The sequence below is a fragment of the Microcebus murinus genome, chromosome 14 (genome assembly GCF_040939455.1).
Source record: "Microcebus murinus isolate Inina chromosome 14, M.murinus_Inina_mat1.0, whole genome shotgun sequence".
NCBI classification, from domain to species: domain Eukaryota; kingdom Metazoa; phylum Chordata; class Mammalia; order Primates; family Cheirogaleidae; genus Microcebus; species Microcebus murinus.
In genome coordinates, this window is record NC_134117.1 from 10247159 (window position 1) to 10265888 (window position 18730).

Consider the following 18730-nt stretch of genomic DNA (forward strand, 5'->3'; position numbering starts at 1 on the left):
CACTCTAGCAGGACAACAGAGTGAGACTCTGTCTCAAAAAAAAAAAAAAAAAAAATTAGCTCCTGACCATCCCCAACACACACACATACACTCTCATATGCACACCTATACAAAATTTTCTTATTTAGGAGAAAAACTCATATTACACATTATTTTTCACTTGCCATATGAACTAATTTGAGCTATATTCTAACATAACTTTAGTACATGGGGATTTTTTTATCATGGTTCTTCTAGATTTTTTAAATGTTTCTTAATTTTATCATCGCCAGTCTTAAATCCATTTCACAAACAATGGGGGTGGGGAGGAGAAATGCCTTCAGAATAAATGAATTGATAAAAATGACAAGATGCTTTCCATGAGTAACTCTTTATCCGGTCTCCCAGACATGCACCCTGGGAAGGCTGGACCAGCCGGGTCAGGAGAGTGGCAACAACCAAGAGCTCCAAATGACAAGGCCCCTGTTGATTGGGCTACCATGTTGCCCTTTGAAGACAAGGGTAGAATTTGTGCAGTGGATCGATTATTAACGGAATGCAGGATAGAACAGTTCGGGTCAACAAAAATCTATTGAGGACATAGGCCACAGGAAGCTGTGGTTCAGCAAATCTAACTGAAGTATAAGCAACTCGACTTTAATAAGTGTAACAAAATAGTCATGAACTCTCCGTTTTCCATACTGATGTTGGGGAAGAGGACGGCCTGGGTCGGATAACTTGCCAGATAGTATATCATGCAATATAGCTTGGATATTTGCCCCCTCCAAATCTCATGTTGGAATTTGATCCTCGATGTTGGAGGTGGGGCCTGGTGGGAGGTGTTTGGGTCATGTGGGTGGATCCCGCATGAATGGCTTGGTGCCATCCCCATCCTCGTGGTAATGAGTGAGTTCTCACTCATTAGTTCCCATGAGAACTGATTGTTAAAAAGAGCCTGGCACCTCCTCCTCCCTGCTCTCCTGCTTCCTCTCCCACCATGTGATCTCTGCACACACTGACTCCCTTCCCCTTTGGCCATGAGTGGAAGCAGCTTGCAACCGTCACCAGAAGCAAATGCTGGTGCCATGCTTCTTGTATAGCCTATAGAACCATGAGCAAAATAAACCTCTTTTCCTTATAAATTACCCAGCCTTAGTTATTCCTTTATAGCAATGCAAACAGACTACAACATCATGTGCCCACTCCCATTTCCTGTGTGCCCTATTACAACTAACCTCTTACACTGTGTTTCCGCAGGAACAGGGCCAGCATCATCAATCACGTCTTTGTTTCCCGAAACAGACCATGCACTCTGGGGAATAGATTGAGACTATGAAAACTGAAGCCCTTCTGACCCAACTCAGCTCTGTACCCAGCTCCTGGGTTCGACCTACTCATACGGAAGGCAGGTGGCAAATAAAAGCACAGTGACGATGTCTTGCACACTGAGACTGGGACGCGTTGCAGGTAAGGGACTCATAGCCAAGGTCACACTGTCAATCAAAGACAGAAAAATTGGATCGTAAGCATCTGGTAGGCAGAGCAATAAATATTTTTACTTTATACATCAGCAAAAGGGGTATCTTATCTCATCTTTCCTTACTTGATAAAAACATGTTCTGCAGAGAGATTGCAATTTAATACCTAGTGTGCCATTTAACTTCCTGCCATTTCATATCTCAACCTTCAGTGTAAGTGTCTGGTTTATTTTAGGTACCTCTAAATACAGAGGGACTCCTGAGTTTGGATGTCACAGAGCATTCTAGAAGCAACTTTAGAGAAAACTTAATTGAAGATTTAATCCCCAAATAGAAATTCTCTTCACTGCAAATGGTATTGTCAGTGTGATTTGGGATGCCTCAAAATAGGTACTTGCCACTGGCCATTCTTTCATTAGAGCTTTAGTTCTGAGGTGCCTGAGGCTTTTTATTCTATTGTCATATCTTCCCAAATTTCAATCATTTAAGATAGTGTGACATTTATGAAACAATAAACATACACATCAATGAAATAGAATACCATCCAGAATTAAATACATATAAATGATCAGTAGGGTTTCAACAAAGGTGCCATGGCAATTCAATTCATTTAAAAACCTATCTTTTCAACAAATGATACTGGAACAATTGGTCATCCATATGTCAAAAAAGAAAAAAAAAGCACTTCAAACTTTATCTCACACCACACAGAAAAAATAACTCAAAATCTATCACAGATCTAAATATGAGGTCTAATACTATAAAAATTTCTAGAAGAATACACAGGAGAAAATTTGAATGACTTTGAGTTAGGCAAAAAATTTCTTAAATAAGACACAAAGAGCAGGAACTATTTTTAAAAATTGATAAATTGGACTGCATCAAAATATAAATCTTTTACTCTTCAAAAAACACTGTTAAGGCAGGGCGTGGTGGCTCACGCCTATAATCCTAGCACTCTGGGAGGCCGAGGTGATCGCTCAAGGTCAGAAGTTGGAGACCAGCCTGAGCAAGAGCAAGACCTGTCTCTACTAAAAATAGAAAGAAATTAGCTGGACAATTAAAAATATATAGAGAAAACATTAGCCGGGCATGGTGGCGCATACCAGTAGTCCCAGCTACTTGGGAGGCTGAGGCAGTAGGATTGCTTGAGCCCAGGAGTTTGAGGTTGCTGTGAGCTAGGCTGACAACAGGGTACTCTAGCCCGGGAAACATAGTGAGACTGTCTCAAAAAAAAAAAAAAAAAAAAAACACTGATAGGACAATAAAAAAGGCAAGCTACACACTGGGAGAAAATATTTGCAAAACTTATATCCAAAATATATAAAGAACTCTTATAATTCAATAATAAGACAAATAAGCAAAAGATTTAAACAGACACTTCACCAAAGAAGATATATGGAGAGCAGATAAGCACATGAAAAATGCTCCATATCATTAGTTATCAAGGAAATACATGACAATAAAACACCACTACACAGCCACTAGAATGGCTAAAGTTAACAAGATTGACAATAACAAGTGTTGACAAAGATGTGGAATGAACTCTCATACATTGCTGATAGGAGCTTTGGAAAACAGGCAGCTTATTATAAATTTAACACACAGCTACTATAACAATCAACTATTCCACTCCTAGTTATTTACCCAAAAGAAATAAAAGTATATATCCACACGAAACTTTTTTGTAAATGTTCAAAATAGCTTTATTATAATAGTCAAAAACTAAAAACAACCCAATGTTCATCAGCAGGTGAATAGATAAATAAATCTTGGTATATCCATACAAAGGAAGACTGAGCAATAAGAATAAACAAGCTAGTGATACACACAGCATAGATGAATCTCAAAAATATTATGTGGAGTAGATGAATTCAGGCACAAAATACATATGTCCTGTTATGTTTCCATGTGTTTGAAATTCTAGAAAATGCAATCTCATCTACAGTGATAAAAGCAGATCAGTGGTTGAGGGAGTGAGCACAAAGAGACAGAAGAAATGTGGGCCTGATGGAAATCTTGTGTCATGATCATAATGGTATTTATATGTATACATTCAGTATATTCACCAAAAGTAAAATTGGTGCAGTTTATTTTACAATAAACTTGATTTTTTTTAAAAAAGGGGGAACTTGCCACAAAGAAGCATTAAAATATAGTCATCCCTCATTATCAGCAGGGGATTAATTCCAGGACCCCCATGGATACCAAAATCCAAGGATGCTCAAGTCTCTGGTAGAACATAGCATAGTATTTGCATATGGCCTCTGCACACCCTCCCACATACTTTAAATCATCTCCAGATTACTTATAATACCTAATACAATGTAAATGTTATGTAAACAGTTATGCTGTATTGTTATCTGTATTATTTTGTTGTATTATTCTTTAATTGGTTTGGGTTTTTTTTTTTTTTTTTTAATATTTTCAACTCATGGTTGGTTGAATCCACAGAGATGGAACCCGGGATACAGAGGACCAACTGTACACTGACAACAAATGGAAACTGCCTTCCTATCACTCCTTGGCCTTTTGGCTAAGATCCAGTGTGAAACTTCCTTCCTGAGATAATCAGAAGAATAAAAAGAAATAAAAAGAGTAATTTTCATTAGGGGAATCGATGTTTTGAATGTCTAAAATCAACTGTGAGGACACAGTGAGCAACGCCACCTTTTGTAATGACAGCTACCTCCGGAAAGAGCCTACCTTTTCCATCCTTTAATCCCATGTTTGGGTAAGATTTTAATTACCAGCCAATGATCTAGCAGGAATTAGCTGGCAACCATCTGAAAGGGCAGCCTTTGTAGAAGTGGAACATAAATGGGGAGAAGGGCTAAGGCTTAGCCTAGAAGTTAAGGAGAGCACTCCCATGAGTGGTGGAGGGGAGGGAGGTGAAGAAACAGAGGGGAAAAGAGAAAGAGAGAAAGCAGATGGCCCACCCTCTCCACTGCTCAGCCTCTTGACCTCGCTCAGGGAGGTGATCCCTTTGGTTCCCATGGGACAACCTGGGCACAGGTTGGGGTGAAACAAGAGACCCAGCAAATGAACGATTCAGAGTAAGCAGCCCTGGTTGCTGCAAATGATGCATGTGCTCAGAGCCACGCCTCTCAGGGACAGGGCTCCAGGTTAGTGCACGTGGAGGCTCCTGTTCTTTATACCTAAATAAAGGCATAACGTCAGAAATCCAGCTATCAAACTGCTAAATGAAATGTGTTTTGTCCTCCTACTTTGACAAGTATACTTTCATATGGACGAAATTTTAAATAGTGAAAAGTTTTGTTTGTTTGTTTCTTTGTTTTTGAGACAGAGTCTCCCTCTGTTGCCCCAGCTAGAATGCAGCAGCAGCATCATGACATCGTAGTTCACGGCAACCTCAAACTCCTGGGCTCAAGCAATCCTCCTGCCTCAGCCTCCCAGTAGCTGGGACTACAGGCATATGCCACCACGCCAAGATCATTCTTGTATTTTTGGCAGAAACGAGGTCTCACTCTTGCTCAGGCTGGTCTCAAACTCCTAAGCTCAAGTGATCTTCCTGCCTTGGCCTCCCAGAGTGTTAGAATTACAGGTATGAGCCAACATACCCGGCCAAGTTAGGTTTTTATGTAACTGAAAGTTGGCAAAATATCAAACACAACTAAATTTATTATTGCACATGTCTGGGTGTTCTATTAATGGGCTAGTGGTGTTTGACAAGTAATAAAGATATACATAATTCATAAATTACATTCATTTCATAAATTTTATTTTTCTTGATTTCATTTCAGTAAAATCATAATTACATTATTATAATCAAGATTTTCATATAATCTGTTACACTGATAACAATGGCATACATTATTAAACAATAAAAATGTAATAATATTCAAAGTGTATGAAATTGAAATGAATTTTGATTAAGAATGTAAATTAAAAGAATGAATTTTTGAAAATTATTTTTATGCTTTAAAAATAGGTTCTTTTTCATCTAAAATATTCCAAAGTGTGTGTATACAAAATGCAAATTTTAATTAATGCATAAAAATTTTTATAGCATGAGTTCTTGGCTGGGCATAGTGGCTCACACCTGTAATCCTAGCACTCTGGGATACCGAGGCAGGAAGATCACTTGAGCTCAGGAGTTTGAGACCAGCCTCAGCAACAGTGAGACCCCATCTCTACAAAAAATAGAAAAATCAGCCAGGCATGGTGGTGCACGCGTATAGTCCCAGCTACTGGGAAGTCTAAGGCAGGAGGATCAGTTGAGCCTGGGAGTTTAAGGTTGCATTGAGCTATGATTACGCCACTGCACTCCAGCTAGGGCAACAGAGTAAGATTCTGTCTTAGAAAAAGAAGAAAGAAAGAAAAGAGTTCTTAAAGCTGAAGTTGTATTTAATCTTGAACATGTAATCAAAGCTTATTAAATATATTTTATAGAAGTAAAACTATTCCTAATTCTAGCACTCCATTTCCATCTAGTTGCCTATATATAGAATAGGTATCACACTTCAGGCATGTTATACCTAGACCTACATAAAATTTAATATGTACTATTTAATATGTACAAATTTAATATGTACTATTTTAATACTGCAAATTATTCCTCAGCTGCCATATGTAATTGTTGCAAATACTGTGCTAATTTATGAATATCTGGAATCAAGAATTGGAACACAAAGAGAAGAAAATGAACACTTTGTACTACTAAGAAACAGTGACACTCTAGGCAAGAATCTATTGCAAATTAATTAGATAAGTTAATTCTCTTTCCTTGGTGCTCGGCTGGTCAAATCATTCTTACACTGCCAAACAAGTGCAACACAGGCAGATGCACAACCCCCAAATTTGTGGCATTCAGATATAGCTGCTTTGGTTCAAGGACAAGAGGGCAAGAGATATGGAGCAGTGTTCCCCTGGGACCTGAATGGTGTTAGTCACAAAAGCAGATGTTTAGGACTCTGAATCCTACTGAGCCTGTGTTGAGTACCAGTTTCTAAGTGGCAGAGCTGCCCATTGGTTCTGTGACATTTGTGTCTGTGTGTTTACAACACGCAAGACTCCCTAAAGCACAAGGCTCAGGACACCCTCCTGTTCAGGTGTAAATGCAGCACTGCTTGTGATATCTCTCTTCAAGTTTTTGTCTGAATATATTCACTTTTTTGTTATTGTTAAGATCTCTTAATTTTTAATTATACAAGAAATTTGTGAATATATTTCTTTTTTTTTTCAAAATTATTTAGACATTAAAGATAAGGCTGAAATTCAACCCATCTCTCTACTCCCCACCCCACTGTTAGAATTTTGGCTACAAGTTCATTACAAATCTTTCTATCCATTATATCATAGTTAACAGCTAACACCGCTGTACCAGTACTCCAAGCATTCTACAGCACCATCCTTTATCTTTTTTAAATCTTTGTAACAACCCCATGAGACAACTACTTTACATAAATATATTCATATATTTATTTATAAAGGATCTATAACAGTGTGTGTATGTGTGTAACATAAAATGCATCATACTTAAGGCTTGGTCCTGAAACATATTTGCACTCTTAATGCATCTTAGAGACCTACTTGTGTCAGAACATTTAGATCTTACTTTCCCTCTTAATAGCAAGAGGTAGACATAAGCAAAATTTGCTTTGGGAAGGAAACAAAAGTTTTCTAAAGACCTTCAGAATTGCCCATTTACTGAGATTTCTAATTTCTTGATTTCTAATTACTTTCAGCTTCTGAAATCCACAGGCAATTAGCCACCAGGTGAAAGGTTAGCTGCACAGCTGGCCAAGGAAAAGCCTCCCTGTGCAAAAAACGCCAATTTGCTGTGTAACATTTTTCTTCCACTAGAAACATGACAGCTCTGGAAATGAGAAAAAGACAAAAGTCCCACCAGGGTATTAGAAAACCAGAAATTGTAACGTCCATACAATTACTCTTTCACTGGATAAGCACCTCCTCCTCAGGATTAAATCACTAAAGAGCCAGAGTTCTCTCCGCCCTCTCTCCCCACTCCCAGGACACCTACCAGCCAGCTACCACCAGGAGTTTTCTCTTGCATTCTGAATTAGCAAAAGCTCCTCCACTCTCTGCAACCACTCACTTCTCTTCCCCACCTCCACTTGCTTCTCTACCTCACAAATAGATCTATTCCTAAATGTATCTTTCACTTGGGGGTGTTGGAAGAAAAATCATCTAAGTTATTTCTCACTAACAAGTGAGTGGCTGATACTTCCCCTCTCAGAACTGTCCAAAGGCTGGCTTGTTTTAATCTAAACAACTCTCTACGTGGTGAATTGATGCTTTTTGAGGGAGACATATATAGGGACAGGGAGTACACCCAATACTCATTTTTATTGTTGTCGATAGGAAAGACAAACTAGCTAATTAGCATTTATGATACATCAAGCAAGATGAGATCGGAGGGTGAGGCAGAGTAGAGCTGAACATAAGTACACAAATAAAATGGTCATCATGAAATAACCAATGTTGCTGGCCCATAGGCCTTCAGGCAAGAGCTAAAAGGAGAAATGAGAAAGGGTAAAAATGTCCATTCTCATTAACTCTCCCAAATTTGCAATAGCAAAGGCAAATTCAACTCCTTTAACAATGAGGAATTTGGTTTTCAGCATGCTACAACTTTTCTGTTTATTCATGAAAAGAAGTACCTGGATAATTTTTCTAACATTTTATTATTTGCCTCCAGATTCACATTGGGGGAGTTTTCCACCATCACCCAGAGTCAGTTAAATAAAATTCCTGAAATCCGCTAGGTCCCGTCTCTAGGGAATTCTCCATGGCTGTAAGTTCTCACTCTTATGCATAAAAAAGATTTGTAACACTTACCCCCAGAAGCTCTAAAATATGGACCCAGTAGACTACAATCTTTAAGTTTAACCAAGAGAAATATGGAGGGCGCAGACCTCATGAGCACTTTAAATTCCGGAACAACTCTGCCGGAACACTCAAGCCCCTCCCTCAGCCTCTGCTGCCCCGCCCCTTCCGCTGCCTCTGATGCCCTGCCCCTCCCTCTGCCTCTGATGCCCCGCCCCTTCCACTGCCTCTGATGCCCCGCCCCTTCCGCTGCCTCTGATGCCCCGCCCCTTCCGCTGCCTCTGATGCCCCGCCCCCTACACGCCCCAGCCTCTGGTGCCCATCCACCTGACAACCATAAGCTCTGAAACAGGGAGAACAGGGAGGCGAGCTGCTTTTTAAACAGGGGAAGGACAACTTCTGCACAGATGGAACCCAGCTTTGATTGAGAAGGAAGCAGCCAGGCAGTCGTCCTGAGTAGGGATGCTATCAGCCGGCCACCAGAGCAGTCTAACAGGTGGTGGGTAAGGGAAAAACACCTTAGAATCAGGTGTATTTGCCTTCCAGGCCCAGTGCTGCAACTCACCAGCTGTGGGAACTTGAGCTTCTCTAACCTCGATTTCCTCATCTGCAAAATGGGGGTGACAGTATGAGTAGTTGACTCATAAACCTGTTGTAAGAATTAAGTGAACGAACGCACGTGAGACCCTCAGTGCTCCGTGAATGTTTGCTGCTGTCATGATCCAATCAGCAGACAGTCTGGGCAACTAGAACGGCCAGCATCAAAGTAAATTTACAAGAGACCCTGTATTCGAGGCCCAGCACAAGAAGCAAACAGGGGCCATGGCCGAGGAGTCTGTGCAACAGATAGAAAATGCAGGGGAGGGTATTCCCAAGGTCGTGCAGAATCCAAACACAACCAGTACAAGGACAAGAGAAAGTGCAACCCGTGGGAAAAGTCACAACCCACAGTACTTCTGGAAGGAGTTATTTATGTAAATTAAGTCTACTATGAAGGCTGGGACTCCTCCTGTCCCAAGTGCCTTGGTCTGTCTCCCAGGCACTTACCAGCCTCTGGCCTGCCTCCTGACGACGTTATTCAAAACAGCCTCTGCTTGGAAGATGAAGGAGAAATCTCCCACCCCACACTCCCTCCAGCCCTACTGGAGACAGGTTTGTCTGATTTGTACTTAAAATATTAAAGAACCTGCTATGGTCTGAACATTTGTCTCCCTCAAACTTCCTATGTTGAATCCTAACCCCAACATCATGGTATTAAGAGGTGCAGCCTTTGGGAGATGATCAGGTGATGAGGGCTCTGCCCTCATAAATGGGATTAGTGCCCCTATAAAAGTAGACGGCGGGAGCCCGTTCACCCCTTCTACCTGTAAGGACATACAGAAGGCGTCGTCATGAGAAACTGGGTCTCATAAGACACTGAGTATGCTGGCACCTTGATCTTGGACTTCCCGGCTTCCAGAACGATGAGCAATAAATTTCTGTTGTTTATAAATTACCCAGTCTAAGACATTTTTATTATAGCAGCCCAGCAAGACTAAGACAGAATCTTTCCTGAAATCTGTGCTTAGGATGAAGGATTCTAAATTATTTGAAGGATGGTGCTATATAAATACTCTTTTAAACAGTCACTAGCAGCTGGGTGTGGTGGCTCACACCTGTGATCCCAACACTTCGGGAGGCTGAGGTGGGAGGATCGCCTGAGATCAGGAGTTCGAGACCAGCCTGAGCAAGAACAAGACCACGTCTCTACAAAAATAGAAAAAATTAGCCAGGCATGGTGGCCTGTGCCTGTAGTCCCAGCTACTTTGGAGGCTTAGGCAGGAGAATCACTTGAGTCCAGGAATTTGAGGTTGCTGTGAGCTATGATGACAACACTGCACTCTAGCCTGGGCAACAGAGCGAGACTTTGTTTCAAAAAAGAAAAGAAAAGAATACTGAGCTAATTTATATTACTTTCTTTGTGCCAAGTCATGGTGAAAATCAGTAAAAGAAATGCCTTTCAAACCTTATGGGACTTAAATGTTTCTAAGAACAGCCTCACCTTAAACTCATCCTATTCAAAAACACAGACCTTAAAAAGAAGTACATTTCATAGTAATTTATTACTGTGAAATAACCCCATCATTTACTTCACAAGGGAACTCACCAAATTTTTCTTTTAAATTATTTTGTAGCATCATAAATAAAATTTTATATATAGACCATTATCTTTACACAACCTTTCAGAAACACAAAATAATAATAGCTAATATGTATTCAGTACTTCATGAGGTGACAGTCCTAAGTCCTTGATGTGCTTTGATTTACTCATCTAAAAGAGAATTTCTCAAGCTAGATACTATTTCCCCCCGTTTTGTATGTAAGAAATATAATGCTGAAAGAGGTTAAATCCGTCTTCTGAGTTCACATAATAAATGAGTGGTGGAGTCAGGATTTAAGCACAGGCCGTCTGACTCCTGGACCCATATTATTATACACAATGAGGTGCCCTGAAAAAATGAAACCTAAGGTATAGCAGGGAATAAGAGGTGAAACTAAGATTGTCAGCTTCACACTCTGGGAGGCTGACGTGGGAGGATCACTTGAGGTCAGGAGTTCAAGACCATCCTCAGCAAGAGCAAGACCCCATCTCTAGTAAAAACAGAAAAATTAGCCAGGCGTGGTGGTGTGTGCTTGTGGTCCCTGCTACTCACGAGGCTGAGGCAGGAGGATGGATTGAGCTTGAGCCCAGGAGTTTGAGGTTGCAGGGAGCTAGGCTGATGCCACTGCACTCTGGCCTGGGCGACAGAGCAAGACTCTGTCTTAAAATAATAATAATAAGATTGACAGATGATTTGGCATTCTCTTCAGGATCCTCTTTGGGATTATTTAACATCTATGTTGGCATTCGAAGTCCACTTAATCCTAGTCTGATTGAAATTTTAAAGTTGAAAAACAATATCACCACGACAGACCCAAATAGGCTCCAGTAACTCAGTTCCCCATGCTTCAGTCATGTCTGTGCCATATGTATGACTTTCGTCATACTCACACATTACACAAATGAGTATTTACTCAGACCTTTAAATCATCCCCTTTATTCAAAAGGATTATATAAGATCTTTGAACTCAGTGGTTTTGGGTGCTAGTTATATTTTTAAACTACCTTTAAATATATAGCCACTTAAATTAAAAACCATTCATGTATCCCCTAACATTATCTTTTATTATACTAGTAGCAATATACAACGTGTCCCACAGTTGGGACTAGAACTATACATTGTGGGCTTCTAGAACTGTGATAGAATTAAGAGATGTTGGCTACCAGGTCTCTACTGGAAGCCAACAAGAACATAGAATTTATGGGAATGTCTTTACCAACAGAGACAAGGGCAAGAACAAGTTCAAGCCAAGCATCTGTGACTTCGAAGTCCCAATCAATGGCCATAAAGAACTACGAAGAAATAAATACAGTCACAAGGAACAATTTTTGTGACCTTCTAATGTATGGTTTGTCCTCACTTTAAATGTAACACAGCATGTCATGAGAAATTAGCTTGTTAAACTCTGTTTTCTCTGTATATTGGACACCTGCAATTCTTCCTAGTCATCAGACATCTGAGTCGACTTTGGGAGGGATCTTTCCACTGCTCAGTGGAGGGCAGGGTCTTAGGGCCTCCGCTGGTCTGGGAAATAAGCTACTGACACTTGGAGCCTCTAGACTCCAGTGAAAAGAAATTCCCACCAACAGACGGCTTGTGTCACAGCTGTCACCCCAGTGCCCAGAACGCAGAGCAGTGAAGGCAGCAACTATGGCCAAATTCCATTCACTCATTTGTCTTATCCTTTGTATGGAGTCAGGCTTATTCACATTCCCAGAGTCTTGAGAGTCAGTTAATCCCTCCAAAGAAAATAGTGATGAGCCAGAACATGGATGAATCGCTGGTCAGTGCTGACAGCCGTGACCGCTTCCTGGTGACCTCACAGGTAGATTTAGAATGTAGGAAAAAGAGATGGGGGGAGGGGAGGGAGAGCATCTGATCTGATCTTTCTCTCTATAATCTTCATCTTTCATTTCACAAAGAAGGAGGAGTAGACTCAAATAATGGAGAAAGGAACTCCACAACCTTTTAGTCTTATAATTTATGCTACCATTTTGCTCTGTTCAAAGAGATGAAGGACATCATAACACTCAAATCAATTTAGGCTGGAATTCATGTTAGGAAAGTAAACATGACCACTGATATTTCCATAATAAATTTAATCTTCACTCAGCCTCTCTTTGCAAGATCACAGAATTCATACCTTACACTAAAATCCCATTAGCACATGTTTCAGTCGCCTTTTATCTTTGTTTAGTCACCTTTTTGTTTTAAGGGTGTTAAAGTCAGTCCATCAGTCTTGTTAGAGGGTAACTAAGGGGAGTTTCATATAAGAATCCATCTAATTGGCTCATAAACCACAAGACATAGGCAAAATAAAGGGATAGGGATTTCAGAGATGGACCAAAAAAATGTATGAAAAGACAATGTCACCTGATGGGCCACTGGAATATTCTCCTAACCTACAGTGCTGTAGACACCCAGTATCGTCCACAGATGTGGGTTTTTTCCACCTGCATAGAGTTTCAAAAGATTAATTAATTGCTGGCATTTAAAAATGTGGTGGATTCCACATAGAAATGTGGATTTCCAACTACACTCAAAACACAATTTCTGGCAACACCAAGCCCACCCTCCAGCATGTCAGCAAGAGGTGGAACTGCCCCCATGAGAGCCCCACTGTACCCACTTCCCTGACCACGTCACCATCCCAGTCCTACTAGTCACACCTTCTTCTGTTAGTAGTGGCCTAGCCACCCTCCCTCGTAGGAGGCAGGTCATGTTTGCAAACAGTATGACAATTTAGGTTGTCTGACTCTCCCATGCTTCCAGGTACCACTAAATCTTTTCAGACAAAACAGAAGCCAACTCAGAAGCTATCTTTCCAGAGTTTCAAGTGCAGGTTTGGAACACATACAAATGTGCCACTACAAAGGTTGAGACGCAAGGCATTTCACATCTTTAATTCCTTTAAATCAACTTTAATGCAGGGAGCACCCTGCTAAACAAGCCATGGTCCCTGCACAGAGTATCGTGCTGTGACTAGGTGAGAGTCACTGAGCATGGTAGCAGCACTCAGGGGGGATATATAAGACCAACCAACCTTCCTCCCTGAGGTCTTCTGCAAACATCACTGGGAGAAGCCATCTCTCCCATAAGGGGGTGGGCTTTTGCTCTCACCTCGTATCCTGGTAACCATCCCACGCCATCAGGAACTATGACTCAGAAGGACACTATCTAGGGATTGAACTAGTGGCCTTTGTTTAGCATTATGAGCTTATTAATGGAGCCAATCAGGCATAAGCACAGGGAATGGGAAGAGGATATTGGAAACCTATGGCCTAGTGGTTGTGGGAAAGAATAAATGAAGAAAGCAATTTGCAGAAGGTACGTATGCGAAGAAAATGTCTGGAAGGATGCACACCAAATGTCAACACTAGCCCTCTGGAAGGCAGGCAGCCAGGGAGCCCAGAGGATGAAAGACTATTAGTTGACATAGTCTCCTCTGTTGAGTGTTCTAAAGCAAGCGAGGATTGCTTTCAAAATTATAAAAACTCTTAAAATAGAATATTTATAAAATATGACCTATAAAACATTCTTAAATATATGTTATGCATAGAAATATGTTCCTGCATAGGAAAAAGCTTATCTTTGGGCAATAAAATGATGGGGTAATTATTTTCTTCTTTTTAACTGTCTGTATCCTTGAAATTTTCTCCTTTTATATTCTGGGAAAAATAATAAACATTAACAGAAAACCTTGTAACTTAAATCATGTCTCACCCTCTCTCCCTCCTAAATTTCATTGAAACAGAAAGCTCCTATTTGCCTCTCCCTACCCAATTGTCCACATCCCCAGCCCCCTATGACATTTTGTCACTCACAGATAACGTGCCTTGTGTCATCTGTTGGCACAGGCCATAAGTGACGACATGTCAGACAGGCCCCCAGTGTTAAGACAAGCTCAGGAATAAACCTTAGAGGCAGCTGTTTCCTAAATGTCCTGTGGGGCCCCAAATGTGCGCAGCCACGGTGTCCAGAAGACCGGGGACACAAAGGGCGTGTCCTACTGAAGACGACCACAGACCATTTGGGTAAAGAGCCAATCCCCCCAGGAAGTCCTACTCTGTGATACCCCCCAGTCTGGGCTGCTGGAACGTCAAATGTCTTTATCTAGAGAACGTTCCGGGGAAAGAGTGTGTGGCAGATCTGCTCAGGTCTAGATAACGTAGCTGGCGATGTGCGACCCTCACTCAAGAAACCCGTTACTGGGATGTAGTAGTGAATTGAATGTGTCAGCTGGCCTGGGCCGGGGGATGCCCAGATACTTGGTTACCTGTTATTCTGGGTGTGCGTGTGAGGGTGTTTCTGGAAGAGCTTAGCATTTCAGTCCACCGAGAGAAGGAGAAGCACTCTCCAGTGTGGCCGGCAGCATCCGATCCACCGAGGGCCTAACTAGAACGAGAGGCAGGGGGCGGGAGAATTTGCCCCAGCTCTGCCCGACTACTGCAACCGAGAAGCCCATCTCTTCCCAGCCTGGGCCGGGGCAGCTCCAACTTTGTCCCTTGTGCCATGAAGGCCACGAAATAACAGCACAGAGAGGGCAGCAAGGGGTGTTTGGGATTGAGTGGGTGCTCACCGTCAGCCACAACCACCCCCAAAGACCCAGAAGGCAAGAGAAAAGGACCAAAGCTTCCCCACGCCATGCCTTCCCCACGCCTAGCGACCGAGAAGAACCGGGGGTAAGAGTCTGGTGTTTAGGCCCTGGAGGATCAGACAACACAGATGGTGCCAGGAAGGCCCTGGTGACATACCCAGGGACTAGGGGGCTGAGGGATGCCTGGGCAGGAGGCCCCAGTAGGACCGAGACCAGAGGGCACCCAGAGGGGGCTGCCTCAGTGGCATCTGTGAAAGCTCCTGCCCCAGCTTAGCCGCCGCCCGGAAGGAGTGAAGCGGAACAGGAAACCCGTCCCGGAAGTGCGGCCTCCCATGTGGACCCGACTGCAAAGTCGCTGGCTTTGACTGATTTCAACCAGAAGTGACCAGGTTACGTTTTCTTGTATCAGACAAATGAAGACATGGGATCAGAAATTAAATACTAGAAAATAAGGAAAATAATGTTCCTTGCACACTGAAGTCTATAGAAATGTGTACCACTCTAAACAATAGGTTTTGAGAAAATGTCTTCTCCTTGTAACTGGAAGTACCGGAAGCCCTGCCATAGGTGACAGCCACCGTGACGTGAGCGCTGAGGGTCCCCTCTTGCCTCTGCCTCATCCGCTAACGAAATCTCTGAAATCACCTGACGAGGGCTTGCTGATGCCACTGCCCAGCCTGGGGGACTTTGGCCCTATGACATGCCATCGCTGTCCGCCAGTAAGTCTGTGGGGCCCCAGTTTATTTTCTGGCTCTCTTGGGGCATCATTGGTTTCCCATCCCATGGGCAGAACACACTACGGCAGTTCCAGCTGTCCCTCATTTGGAAAATTACAAGGTGACAGTGACAAGAGTCATTAGCCCCAGCAGAGGCCTCTGTCCTGGCAGGAACAGAAATGACCAGATCCAAGTCACCACCTTCCTAGGCCAGGCTGAGCAGGGGCCTGGCGCCATTCCACAATCTGCCCTTCAGCCCTCCTTCCCTCGGGGCAGGGAGCTCGCCAACCCTTCGCCATCCCCTGCTGGCCCTTCCTTGACACAACTCACGATGCTGCTGCCAGCTGAGGCCTGACCCCTGCTAAGCCCGACATCCCATCCAGGCCCTGCTGGTGTGTGAGTTAACTCACCACCCAGCCTCCTCCGGAGCCAGCCTCAGTGCTCCTCCTGCTGTTTCTCCCCTCCTTTGACCCCCTACCTTCAAGGCAGCCGTGAGAAGTGGGGGTGGACCAGCTGAGACACAGCCTGGGCTGGCTTGATGCTTCCAAAGGCTCCCGGACGTGCAGTGGGACTCAGGCCTCTCCCACATCTCCACGCTCGTGAGGACACCATAGGCCAAGTGCTCCCACTCCAGCAGACGGGGAAACGGGGCGGGAAATGGCCAGAGCCTGGAAGGTCCGATGAAAAGAGACCCTGAGGGGCCACCGTAGGGTCCAGGTTTCCTTTGGTTAGGCACTTTCCAGGACAGCTGGAGGCAGGGGCAGGGGATTTCGTGACACCCACTGGTGGGCAGGGACCTCTGGGAAAGCTGTTCCGAGCTCACCCTCCAACACTCCCACTCAGCTCCTGGCACTTAAGCCAGAACAGGCTTCCCAGGGAGGGTGTGGCTAAGTCACCGATCTGCTCTGGGCCAGCTGGGGGACTATGGACAGGTGTGTCACCTTCTCTGAGCCTCATTTTCCTTGACTGCCAGAGGGGATGCAGGCCCTTTGCAGGGCTTTGGTGAGCCACGTAGAGGCCCCAATAACAGCTGCTGCTCCCGTTTCCTCTCCTGACTCCAGCTGGAATTGTCCCTGTCTTTGCCAGTGTCCCTACAAAGGCAGCAGCGTAGCAGAGAGTCAAGCCTAAACACCTGCTGCCGGACACAGGCCCGTGGCTACCCCCACCAAGTCTGCATTTCACAAAACTACACGTAACTCTTTAAAATTCCCTTTAAAATAACATAGACAATGTATGGAGAAATTTTTTTAGAGACCTACTTCAAACTTATGTAGTAATTTACCTACTCTTCTGTGTACCAGGCATTCTGTAAGTGCTTTGGAGACATAATCTTATGACTCCGAGAGTGGATATTATTTTACAAATGAGGACAGGACACAGATATTATTACTTCTGTTTTACACATAAGTAAACTGAGATACCAGGAAGTTAGATCATTAATAACAACAATAGATAATATTAAGTATTTACTATACAGTAATCTGTTTGCATATATGAAATAAAAGTATAAATGTGTGTGTGCATGCCTGGCACATACTAAACATTAAATGTGCATTAATGACTCAGTATTATAAACAATTTTCATTTAATCTTCCCAACAACCCTATGAAGTAGGCACTTTTATTATCCCCATTTTACACATGAGAAAAATCAGGTCATAGACGGGTTAAACAAATTATCCTGGTCACGCAGTTCCTAAGTGGTAGAGCAGAGATTTGAACTCAGAGAGCCCAGGTCTCAATCACACAGGATTCTGCTCCCTCTCACAGCTGGTGAGTGGTAGAGGCAGAATGTGAAACCATGACTGTCTGACTCCCAAGTCCATGCGTGTTACCACCTTGATAATTTGGGAAGGCCACAATTCATTGACTTAGAGAAAGCTCAGACGGCCTCTGTGTTCCGGCGGGGCTGAGTGCACACTGACCCCACAGACCCTCAGGACTGTGCCTGATTCCTAAGCCTGCAGGCAGCAGTGCTGTGACAGACAGCCACATAAAACAAGCAAGGCAGCTAGGATTCCATGAATAATAATATCCATGTCCACCAGACTCTAGAGTAATGCTACTCTCAAAATTCAGACACCTGAGTTTCTAAAACTCTCCTAATTTGCTCTCCAGATGAATGTGAACTCTCTTCCTCCAAACCAGGCATCCTCAAACTACGGCCCGTGGGCCACATGCAGCCGCTGACTGACATTTATCTGACCCGCCCCATGTTTTTGCCGCCGCTGCCTGTCCTGCTTAGCAGCCGACTCGTCCCGGGCCCACGGTGCGCACGTGTGGAATGTGCGCGGCACTCTCCAACGGCCCTCCGACGGTCTGAGAGACAGTGAATTGGCCCCCTGTTTAAAAAGTGTGAGGACCCCTGTTCCAAACCCTCAGAGCACTTATTGGACTCTCTCAAGGAATGTCTCAATTCTGACTTACATTATGGTTCTCGGAGCACAACTCTTCTCACCCCTTCGAGAGCCTTGAGAACTGTATGGGTAAAAGGCGAATCTGGCTGCTGGGTAAGAGGCCCCTCCAAGTAACAGTGGCTTGAACAAGACGGGAGTTTGTTTCTCTCCGGGGCGATGGTACAGCTGTGGAGTGTGGGGCTGACGGAGGCTCTGCTCCACAGTGCCATGCAGGGATCCAAGCACCTTCCAGGTGTGGCTCTGCCACCCCCAGAGGGTTGCCTTCACCTGCCTACCATGGCTCCACTCCCTGTCTACGCTCCAGCCAGTAAGAAGAGAAAAAGGCAGCCAGAGGAGGGCAAGCCCCTGACTTTTAAAGGCAGAACCAAATTAAAAGTTCTGTTACTATCAAAGAAACGGGGAACATATAGCAAAAGGAAATTAGCCGTCTCAGGTGGCCATGTCTTAGGAAACATTCAAAACGATGTTGCATGCATGCGGACAACATTTCTTCATTCAACAAATATGTATAAAATGCCACCATATTTCAGAATCCAGTGCTAGGCATTTACAAACAATGGATGGATAAATGAATCAGCCCCTTTTACGGAAAG